The sequence below is a fragment of the Chinchilla lanigera genome, unplaced genomic scaffold, assembly GCF_000276665.1.
Source record: "Chinchilla lanigera isolate Chin_1 unplaced genomic scaffold, ChiLan1.0 scaffold00019, whole genome shotgun sequence".
Lineage (NCBI taxonomy): Eukaryota > Metazoa > Chordata > Mammalia > Rodentia > Chinchillidae > Chinchilla > Chinchilla lanigera.
Window position 1 is genome coordinate 14,433,548 of NW_004955420.1, and position 11,475 is coordinate 14,445,022.

Consider the following 11,475-nt stretch of genomic DNA (forward strand, 5'->3'; position numbering starts at 1 on the left):
TCCAAACGAGGCCAGGCTGGGGTGCGGTCCGGTTCCATCATGCACTGGCTGTGAAAGCGGCACCCGCTCCAGGAAGCCAGCTCTGATTTCCCTGACTCTAGCGTCCACTGCCCACACGGACACTGACCTCTCCTTGGTATTGTGATATCTGTTTCATCAGTCATTGACTGGTATCTGTCTCTCTGCCTGGACTCTACACTTGGGCCAGAACGGGTCTAGTGCGGATCTCTGTGTGCCAAAGATTAGGACAGGGCCACAGGGTGAGGGACACTCACCACAGTGACGCCATGCCTCTGCACACAGGACCAATCAGAGACCGGCCATTGTCAATCCTTCATTTGAATCTGGTGGGGCTCAAGGGACCAATCAAGAGACGCTTCCAAACACACGGTGGCTGCGGGGCGTGACCTAACAGTGGGTGTCCAGAGTAGCCTTCTAAGCCACGATCGCATTAAAAGATGTAAATTCTGCGCCAGCAAAGGGGATGAGGATCCGGCCCCGCCCACAGCCCCGCCCAGGCCACCCCGGCCACGCCCCCAGCTGATCCGCGCTGCGCTGGGTGCTCAGGGCTGGGGAGGCAGCCTGCCTCGGGAGGGCTGCCTGGCTAGCGGGTCCTGCTCCTCTCCTCCTCCAGGCATGCCTCGGGGTCACTTCGGATCGCTCGGCACCCACAGGGCTCCTGCACCCTTCTGGAGGTTCCCTCAGGGTCCTAGGAAATCCCCCGAAGCCAGGGGCTCTGCCGCTGCAGGAAGGCACCCCCTTCCTTTGTCATTCTGTCTCCTCTCTTTCCCGCTGCCCTCCCCTGGCTTCCTGTCCTGGTGCCTCGCTTCCCCCTCCTCTTCTGTCTGAGCCCCTGGGTCACGTATTTCCCGCTGAAGGGCCTGCACACACAGAGGCGGGAGAGAGGACGTCAGGGCGTGCCCCAGTGTACCACCAGAAGCAGTGGGTTTGTAGGGAGCACTGGGTGTGTATGTTGGGGGGTGGGTCCCGGGTACTGGTGGAACTTTATTTCGGAAAGGGACCCCGTCCAGGCAGCAGTGCACTCTGGGTCACTTCCCCAGATGCTGATCAGATGTGGAGGAGCAGACAGTCACACTGACAGACGTCAGGGAGCCAGGCCTGCCAGAGAGGGGAAGGGACTCCCCCCAGGACACACACGTGGCTGCTGGTGGGTCCCTTTCTCAGCGAATTCCTCAGAAGTGGGAGCCCCTGCTAGGACCCAGCTGGGACAGCCTTGGGGTGTGGACAGAGTGGGAGGCTTCAAGAGGGAGCAGTTCCTCTGCAGAAGCCAGTGTCCCCAAATCCCAGTGAGAGACCCTCCTGACAGGCAGGCGTCAGTGTGGAAGTCAGCAGATACTGAGTCACAGGCAGCACCGGGCTCAGAGGGACAGGGGTGTGGCCTGTTGGCGTGGGTCCCGCTCCTGCTGGACTCCTCCCAAATCAAGGTCCAGGCCTTGAGTGGGTCTCACGTGGGGCTGGGGCTGGCGGAGGAGACCGAGGTGGCCACATGTCAGGGCAGGTGCCCCTCGGCCCCAGCGTGTGCCTGGCCAGAGCCCTGCAGGGCATCGGACACTCACGACACATCAGCTCTCGGAGGAGCAGGGACCCGCGCTTGTGGCTCCTGGGTAACTAGGGGTAGACACAGAGGGGGGCTGGCTCAGGGTCCCTGGAGGTAAGCGGTGCAGCTGGAGTGGGGACACACGCTCTGGACCCTGGGCTGCATGTCCGAGGGTTGTGCTCCTGTGGACAGAGGCCCGGATGCCGCTGTGCAGGGCCATTCCAGCTGATACAACCGTGTATGTCGGCCAACCTCCCAGAGTGCAGGAGCAGAGCGGGGACCAAAACTCACCTCCAGCCAGGGCCAAATCTCATGTTTTCCCTTGGCCAGGGTTTCTGATCGTGAATATTATGGGCCACTGGAACTGCCTCTGAGAAGTTGTGATTTTTACTTTATTTATTTATTAGTATTGAACCCAGGACCTTTGCACTGAACTACATTCTCAGTCCTGCTTTTTGGGTTTTAAAAAATTTTTTATTTTGGTTCCGCTAATATGCTAAATTGTGCAGGCTGGGCTCGAACACGGGATCCTCTTGCCTCAGTGTCCCGGGGTGCTGGGATTACAGATGTGCACCTCCATGCCTGGCTCTGAGTGGTCACTTTAAATGGATGGTTGCTAACCCAGGAGCTGTTTTAGGCCCATGGGACTCAGCAGTGAACAAGATAGACCCCGTCCCTGTGGACTTTCTAGGAGGTTAGGGGGGACCAGGAACAGGCATAAAATATGTGGATTCCATGGGGAATAGGTGGTGACAGGGCTTAGAGGAAAAGGAGCACAGGGTAAGGGGGGTGGGCAGGAAGTGTGTGGACTGCGATTTTAAAGACAGTCGTCAGACAGGACCTTCCTTGGGGGACCCGTGAGGCAAGACTTGGAGGGGAGAGTGTTTTGCTACCAAAACTGCACCTCCTGTGTGCACTTCAGTGGCTCTTTTGGAACTTCAGGAGTGGCCCAGGGACAGGTTTTTACCAAGTCACTATCCACACCCACGTTTGGAAACCCCTGGTGGCACTTGTCCATGCAGAGGACTTCTCCTTAACAAGTCCGGATCTTTTTGCTCAAATCTCAGTAGTGGTGCAGGCCTGTACTCCCCACGCTCAGGCAGGCTGAGGCAGGATAGTCACAAGTTTGAAGTCAACCTGGGCAACTTGGCCAGACCTTGTCTCAGAAACAAAAATAGAAAAGGGCTGGGGATGTACCTGGGTGCAAGGCCAAGGTTTGTTCCTGAGTACTGCAAAAAATTAAAAAAAGGGGCTAAACAAAAACGAACCCAGGGATCCAGCCACTGGGATCCAGAGTTCTGACGGTGAGCCTCTGTGACTTGGAAACTGGGGAGGCCATGGTAACTACAGCTTGCAAAATGTTCCTGTACCACACCTGAGGCCAGAAAACTCTGTGACAGTGGGAGGCAGGAGGTGGTGCCCTGTCAGGTGCAACCAGGTTACTGAAGCAGCATTTGGTATCATAGAAAAGTGTGGCTTGCTAGACGTGGCATCCAAGGGCCAGGGATATAGCTCAGCAGCACAAGCGCCTGCCTGGCGAGCACAAGGTCCTGAGTTCAATTCCCAGTACAAAAACAAAACAAAACAAAACAAAACTTGGCTTCCAGATGGGCCCTGCGATGGGGCTGGGCAGGCCACTTGCTTTGAGAAGTTTCGGCAGCAGAGTTTGGGAAACGGAACCGCTAAACCTCCCCCATTTCCCCCGCAGCACTGCCACCCTCTCTACCCCAGCCAATGTGTGTGACTGTCTGTCCGTCTGCCCACCCATCCGTCATCACCAGGACCACCAACTACCCCCATTCCCCGGTCCTCCGTGTGTCTAATGTGTTCTCTCCTCAGATCCACAGAATTCCAGCCCGGTAAAGTAACTTGGAACACACCTAGGGCTTACGGTAAAGCACTTCGACCTGGCAAAATAAAGAAAATGGCATGGGGAGTAATTAAGTGGGACGGCGAAGCCTTTAATCTTGGAAGCTCTGCCCCACGAGGCCCCCAAGGTAGGTTCATGCCGCTTGCTGTCTGGGGGGGCCAGACGAGTGTCTCAGAACCTCAGCTGCAGTGAAAGCCGCTCTGATCGGTGGCGGGCGGCCCTGCCTCCGTGCCCAGCCCTGCTAACTGTTGGCCTCCCGCTTGCTGGACGGAGCCCAGACATCCTATGCCGTTTGAAGTACTTATTGGAAAAGCAGATTCGGTCTTGGCCGCAGCTCTGAGCAGCTCCTTGTGTGGGGCGCTCCCCAGGGCTGTAACTGAACACACGAAAGCATCGCCTACGTTCGGCATTCTTGCTTTCATCTCCAAGTCACATTTGAAAATTTATATTTAAAGAAAGTCAGGGAAAGGGGCCAAGAGGACTCACGCGGCCCCTGGTGCCAGAACACCCAACGCAGCCGCTGCAGAGGAGGCTGCGGGGGATTAGAGGGGGAATTAGAGCCATGCCGAAGCTGTGCTGCAGGCCAGGCCTCGGGAGGCAGCCGGCGGCCTGTCCCCCAGGGTCTCTGCGGGCCAGCAGGGTGCCATCCGGCCTCTGCAGAGCATGAGGGCTGAGGTTTGGATCAGACCCCCAGGCCAGTGGGAGCGAGCCGGGGGAGGAGTATTCTAAAAGCCTCGGAGGACAGGGCAGTCTAAAGTCTCTTTGTGCCCAGCCCAGCATCCGGCCAGCCTGGCCAACAGGAAGTGGACTCTGACCAGCTTCTGGAAGCTTTATTGCCCCTGCTGATCATGAGTGGGAGAGAACGGTTGCAGGAAAGGGCCGGGGCCAGCAGGATTCTGAAAACAGTAGGTGTCTGATGGGGGTTTGCTGGCAGGCTCCCTCCTGTGAAAGGCTGCCTGCCAAGCACCACGCAGCTTCCCCACCGCTCCTACTGAGATCCCTTCTGGGCTCCAGTGCGAGGCTAAAACATCAGGGTTAAATGCTTTTGTTTTTGAGCGCAGGGATCCATGCATGTTCGGCCGGTGCTGTACCACCACCACTGAGCTATAGATAACCCGGCCCTTAAAACAGCCAGTGTGAGCTGGGTGCGGTGGCACCTGTCTGTCATCCTCGGGGAGCCAAGGCAGGAGGATCACTGTGATTTCAAGGCCAGCCTGCACTATATAGTAAGACCCTGATTCAAAAAAAAAAAAAAATCAAGCAAATCAAGTTTTATGGAAGACTGAAAGAAAAGATGCATGGTTTATAACAAGAACAGCACAAATATACTGAATAGGACTTTTGAAATAGTCATCATGTTTTCAGAATCACCGAAGGGAGAAGTAAATATACAACACCTAAAAGAACTGTATTTAACTCTGAGGTCTTAGTTTCCAAAAAAAAGAACAGGGGGTGGGGAGAAGAATATACAGGCTCCTTAGGAGAGACAAAACTTGTTTTGTTTTAGAGGCTACAGAAATCTCCTGCGGGGCCTCTGTGGAGAAACTGATGGGCCAGGGCGTTGACCAGGGTTTTATGCAAGATGCAAAGGCAGTTTTCACGTGGATTTTCCTGTGATGAACCGCTGTGGTTTTCGGAATCATAGTGACTCATCTGGAGGGTGTAGAACAGAATATAAGACACCCCCAAAGGACTGGCTTGTGTAGGGTGCACCCCACTCTTGAAGGCTCTCTGAGTTGGATGTGAGGCAGAAGAGAAGACAGGCAAGCTAAGGGCTGTGGGAATGGACAGGACGGGAGACACCTCCAGGGGACAGTGACTCCTGCCATGTGTTAGGGTGTACAGCTGGGCATCCCCCTCAAAGCCTCATGTGCTCAAAGTCAGGGCTTTCTTTCTTTCTTTCTTTCTTTTTCTTTCTTTTTTATTTTTGTCTTTTTGAGGCAGCATCTCACTATGCAGTTCAGGCTGGCCTGGAGATCACTTTGTAGCTCAGGCTGGTCTCGAACTCACAATGATCCTCCTGCCTCAGCCTCTCGATTGTGGGGATTACAGGCGTGCGCCACCATTCCCAGCAAGCAGGGCTTTAGAAAGGTGACTGGACTGCTGAGGCGGGAAAGCTGACTTGCTGTTAGGCGGTGGAGTCTGGTCACTGGGGGTGAGGCCTGGAGGGGTGCATCTCCCTTGCTAGCTCTTGTCTTCCTCTCACTGCTTCCTTCCCACCATGCTGTGAGCAGCTCTTTTCTGCCAGGCCCCTCTGCCATGCTGTCCTGCCTTGGAGTCAGCTGACTTTGGCCTGAAATGTGAGCCACAATAGACCTCTCCTCCCTTAAGTTGTGTGTTGGGTATCTTGTCCCAGCCACGAGGAAAGTAGCGAAGACACCACTTAATCAGCTAACACCTAAGTGTTAGCGTATGAGTGCGCCTGGGTGTGCACAGGTGTGATAGAAATCCTGTCCCTTGACCCTCACCCCACGTCCTCACACAGTGCCCACCACAGAGTAAGACTCCTCAGCCTGGGATCAGTGTCTCTGCCAGGGGCCGATTTTGATAACAGAACCAAAAGGCAGGGATCTTTGCGAAGTCTGGAGATCAGGGACTCTCTGGAAGAGCCATGGTGCAGTTTCTGAATACACAGGGGCTAAGGCTTAATAACTCCGAATAAGTTCTCCGGCGCAGAGCCAGGTGCTGCAAGCCAGCATGACTAGGGGAAAGGGTCTCCACCCCCGGCCGAATTCCCAGAATGCGCACTTTGCTCCCCTGGGCGGAACACGCTCTGCGTGGTTCTGCCCACAATGGCACTTGTCCCCTGGGGCAACATGACTTCAGAGACTAGGGTAACAGATGCATCGCCATCACTGGAGGGCCCAGTGTGTCCAGGCTCCGTGCCAGAGCCTGGAAGTGCTGACCAAGGCCCCTGTTCTGGGGGAGGAGGGCGAGTCCAGCCCTCACGCCCGACCCCATGCACAGAGACTTACGGGACGGCGTGGTCTCACGTGCGACAGGGGCTCGCTGGCGATGACAGCCAATTCCCTAGCTCCGTCTTTCCCAGACTGCGGCTCTCCTTCCTGGGAACCGTGGCCCCTTTCCTTTCTCTCTGGTGCCCATGGCCATGGGGGACCACAGGGGGCCTCAGGGACCGATGGGGTGTGGCGTGACACAGGTGTAAGTGCTGTGGTTTCGGTTGCTGCCGGGCGCTCATGATTTTCGAGAATGGGGTTGTGATGTCCGCATGGACAGTGTCTGTCCCAGCGGGTGGGCTGAGCCTGAGGACTGGTGGCTTCGGCAGGGAAGGGCGTCCTCGACGTCCCTGTGCTCTCTTCTTGCCAGATGGCCTGAACGCGGGTCCCCGAGGAGCCGCTGGCTGTGCGGGGGGGACCGGGCACACACACCCTCTTCTGTTCACGCTGGCGACCCTGGCCTTGTCTGCGCCCCATACGCAGAGCCAGCTGCAGTTGGGTCGGTGGGGACCAGGGGCAGACCTGGGACCTCGCGGGAAGTGCACATTCATGATTCCAGCTCAGAGTTCCAGCGGGAGCCCTCGGGGCTGGGGATGGTGGCCGGAGGTGGAGCTGAGTCTGCGGCAGCGATACTTGGCTCGTGGCTGGGGGACACTCCACCGGGCCGGGCGGGAGACCTGGGACGAGGTAGGGGGTGCATGTACTTTGAGAGAGCCCCGGGGGTGATTTTAACCTCCCCCACCCCTGCCAACCTTACCTATTTGAGATCTAGAACCAAATTCCGCAACAGGCCGTCACAGCCTTTGTATTTGGGTGATTTTTTTCAGCTTTGGAAATTGCGTTAGGACACTGGGGCGCCTGGGTTGGCCTGGGAGTGTCCCTCGCACAGACTTCGGCTGCGGAGCAGGGCTGGAGCGGGGGTGGGGTGGGGGCCGCTGAACGCTAGGATGGGGAGCTGCTCCGCTGATGGTCAAGCAAGCACGCACATCTGCCATAACTGTTTAAAATGGGTTTCTTAATAAAGGAAGCAGATGCGAGGAGTCTCTTCATCGCCCTCCACAGGGGAAGGAAACGCCCTCTGCACTGGCATCTGCGCACACAGCGGAGGAGGCGGGTGTTCTCTCCGCTAGGAGGGGAGCGCGGGGCCTGGAGCGTGAGGCGTCTCCAGTCCAGAGTGCCGCCTTCGCCCACCACCCACCGCCTGCAGCTGTCCCTGCTGCTTCTCTTGCAGGTGAACACCCGAGGCCGGGCAGCGGCTTCCTAGAAAGCGTGTGCTCCTGCCCCAGCGGCAGCGTTTATCTCGAGTTTATCTCGAGCGCATCTAGGTGACAAGCTCCGCCTCCTCCTCCTCCTCCGAGGGTGGTATTTCCCTTGTGGCTACTGACTCAGGAAGCAGGTGGCGGTAGCTGACCTGCCTGGTCTCCCCAGAGCCTCCTGGGTTTGCCACCAACCGTGGCGGCTGCCGATCTCGCTGATTGCTCCGCGGGCGCTCCCAGATCTGAGGCTGCGGCGTGGGCGGGACGCCTCTGCCCTGGGAACTGATGGTCTGAGAGGACCCTGGGCTGCTGCTGCTCCCTGAGGAGAGAGGGGATGAGCTGACGGGGGAGGCAGCTCTCTGTCCCCCGAGCTCCACAGGCTGGCCACGTAGTCTTTCTGTTCATTTTTTGAGACAGGGTCTCACAATCGGCTGGGTGATCCTCCCGCCTCAGCCTCCGGAGTGCTGGGATAGCAGGCGTGACCACCCCTCCCAGCAGCTGTGCCCCTTCTAAGCGCAGTCAGAAGGCAGGGCAGGGGGTCCACGGCAGCAGTAAGATCTGACTGCTGTGAGCAGAAGCGGGACTCAGAATGGCGCTGGATGCCTGGCTGGAGACCAGGAGCGCGAGACCCACTGGTCCCGGGTCCTGGGACGACCTAGCTGTGTCGGTGTGCTCTGAGCTCTGTCCAAGGCCAGTGCTGGGCCAGGCGTGGAACGGTGGTGCACAGCAGACCAGGTGGCTGTCCTGGAGTTTCCACCCAAACGCCGTACCCTGCCACAGGGGTGCTGTAGCCTCCACTGAGATAAAAGTCACCAGAGGGGACCGCCCGGGGCTTCTGTCCCCTCGTCACCCCTATGCCCCACATCGTGTCTGGCCTCTGCTTCGTCCCACCCCTGTGGATGAGTCCCGACCCGAGTCCCGACCCGTGCAGCATCCCACTGCTCCCTGTGGCCAGTGTCCTCATTATGCTAGGTCCAGGGGACTGTCCCAGGCTGTCGCTCCCCACCTCTCCCCTCCTCCTCTTCTCCCCTCCTCCCCTCCCCCTTCCTTCCTCCACCCTCCTCTTCTCTCTTCCTTTTCCTCCTTGTGGTGGGCTGACAACTGGTGGGCAACTTGTAACCCCCAGCTGAACTGAACCAGCGCGGTGCTGGTGTGGGAGGCCCACCTGAGGATTGTTGCCAGCAGCGTAAGAGGCAGAACTGGAGAGGAAGAAGAGAGGCTGTTGGAGCTGAAAGCTGCTGGTTCTCTTGGAGGAGCTCGTCATGCTGGCTTTCCTGATGAACTTGGCTGTTTTCATCCTCTGAGGAGCTTGGGACGTTGTTGGCTCTGAAAATAGCTTTGGTTCCCTTTGGGGGAGCGCTGGTCCTCACTTTGAGCATCGCTTCCTGACTCCGGAGGGGAAGAAGGTGCACAGCTCAGGCTCCTGAGAAGCTTGTCACATTGGCTTTCCTGATGGGAACTCAGCTGTCCTCATCATCGGAGGAGCTCGGGACCTCACTGTTGCTGAGGATGGCTGTGGTACTTTTCCGGGGAGCTCTGGTTCTTATTTTGAGCATTGTTTCCTGGCTCCAGTGTAGATCCCTCAGCCTGCTAGACAGATCCTTCATCCAGCTGGCACAGACTTTGTAGATTCTACCACTGACCTTTGGGCCTTCTCAGTGCAGATCCGTGAAACAGGGCTGCATGAGACATTGTTATGAGCTCTAGGTCTTCAGCTGGACTCATACAGGACATTATTGTGGGATCCAGGCCCTCAGCTGGATTCTTTGGTCTCTAGTATGTGGACACATTTCCTGCACTGCCTTGTGTATGATTCTTTGGGTGACTATTATAAATAATCTTATAAAATATGTGTTCTGTATTCTATTGTTCCCTTGCAAAACCCCAAACTGTGACCCTCCTCTTTCTTGTACAGAGGATTGAACCCAGGGCCTTTGCACTGAGCTCCATCTCCAGGGCTTTTCTAATTTTCATTTTGACCCAGTGTCTCGCTAAGTCACTAAATTCCCCAGGCTGGGCTCAAACTTGCCATCCTCCTGCCTCAGCCTCCCAGAGTGTGGCTGACAGCCTGCACGCTGAGGTCCTCGGCAGCCCTTGGCGTGGCTGGTCCCTCGCTCCCCGCTGGCCGAGCTCTGCACATGCGCCTGGCCCGCTGTGACAGCTGTCTGCTCCCTCTCAGTCTCTTTCCAGCTTCTCTCCACCCAGCTCCCGATGGAGGACCTCAGGGCCTGCCCTGGGCATTCTCCTATCTGTGGCCTGTCACTCCGCGGTCTTCAGGCGTGGCTTTGGTGTGGGCTCCGTGTCAGGCCATAGGCGTCTCTGCCCGGCCGGGAGTAGCCTGGCTTCCAGAGCTGAGGTCTGCTCAGCCCCTTTCTGTGCCGACAATGCCAGCCCGGTCCAGAGCTGTCTGCAGAGTGCTTGGCCCCTCCGTTCTTCTCCGAGGCCTGCACCTCATGTGGGACGGCATCCCCGAGCTCCACTGCGGCATCCTCATCACCCTCCTCGCAGTCACCAGCCCAGTCCACCAGGCCACCTGGCCTAGAGTTACAAGACTCCCCCCTGCTCTCCCTGCCTCTGTCCCCGGTGTCCTCCCTTGTTGCCCTGGCTCCTCCCTGCAGTCTCCGGAGGGAAGCTGGGTGCCCTTAGTCAGCCGGCGTCTCCTCCCGCCCTCTGCATTAGCCATGCTCCTCTCAGGCCCTGGAGCCCTGCACAGCCTGTCCTCCCACTTGTCACCTTTCTCTCACTCTGCACTGCCTCCGGGCCTTTGCATGTCCTGTTTTTCCTGCTCTGACCTCTTCCCCCACCCCACACCTTCCTATTTAAAACTGCAACCCTTTTCACCCACATTCCCCATGCCCTTCCTTGGCTCTTCCTGGTCTGCTACACTCCTTTCACCCAGCATCCTGCCCATTTGGTGGCTGTGGTTGAGAACCTGCCCTGGGTTTGGATAATCAGGAGACGGATTTTCTAGAGAACTTAGTCAGGGAAGGCGCTGAAAGCTGACTGCTCCTCACGAGCTCCCCAGCTCTGCACAGTGCTGGGGTACTGCGTGTCCCTACCGAGGCCTCCGTGCGGGGTGGAAGCTCCGAGGGCGGGTTGCTGTGCCTGTTTTACTCAAGTGCGTGGCTTCATATCTGGCCGCAGCACGTGCTCAGTGAGCTCTGTGGAGTGACTGACTGACTGAATGAATAAATGAAGACGCAGAGGGCGCCCCCTGGCGGGAGGGTTTCCTGGAGCACCGGGCCTCTCCATGTCTGCAACAAGGTAGAAGGTGCTCTGGGCAGAGGGCAGAGCAGGCACCAAGGCCTGGACCATGTCCCTCTCAAGGTCACCCGTCAAGGGCAGCGTCAGGATGCCTGTACCGCCACTCACCGGGCAGCCTCTCCTTCAGCATCGCTGTTCGGTAGGGAGCGGACTTTCTTCTTGCCACAGGTCCCGTTGACAGTTTGCAGGAGGTCACTGCCACCGGTCCCCTCTCCTGCGGAAGCGCTTCAGGCCTGGCCCCGGGATGCTGTGGGTACCGCCCCAGGGAGGAATGATGAGAACCAGAGGCCGTTCCCAGCGCCACCTCCTCCAGGAGGCCTTCTGTCCTTCCTCCTCCCTGCCCGGGAGAGTTATCACAGTCTTTCTCTCGGCTCCTGGTTCGTTTCTGTAGCACATCTCACCTGTTGCTGTCTTCACTTGCTTCTGTTTGTGTCTGACTGAAGGCGACTCCAGGAACAGCGGCGGCGCTGACTAACTTCAATCCCAGCGCCTTTTCAAAGCCAAATCCGAGCTGGGAAGACCGGCCTACCCCAGTGCTGATTCAGCCACCACTGGCAAGTGGACCCTGCG

General features: G+C 57.7%; 1 long non-coding RNA gene across 2 annotated transcripts; it reads left to right on the forward strand.

Annotated features, from left to right (window-relative positions):
* Positions 1-553: 553 nt before the first annotated feature.
* Positions 554-8,693, forward strand: LOC102003659. Of its 2 annotated transcripts, XR_260716.2 has the most exons (4): positions 554-942; positions 1,062-1,168; positions 3,398-3,555; positions 7,448-8,693. It is a non-coding gene; the product is annotated as an uncharacterized LOC102003659 (long non-coding RNA). The 2 variants fall into 2 exon arrangements; XR_260715.2 differs by having other exon boundaries at positions 554-1,168.
* Positions 8,694-11,475: the final 2,782 nt, after the last annotated feature.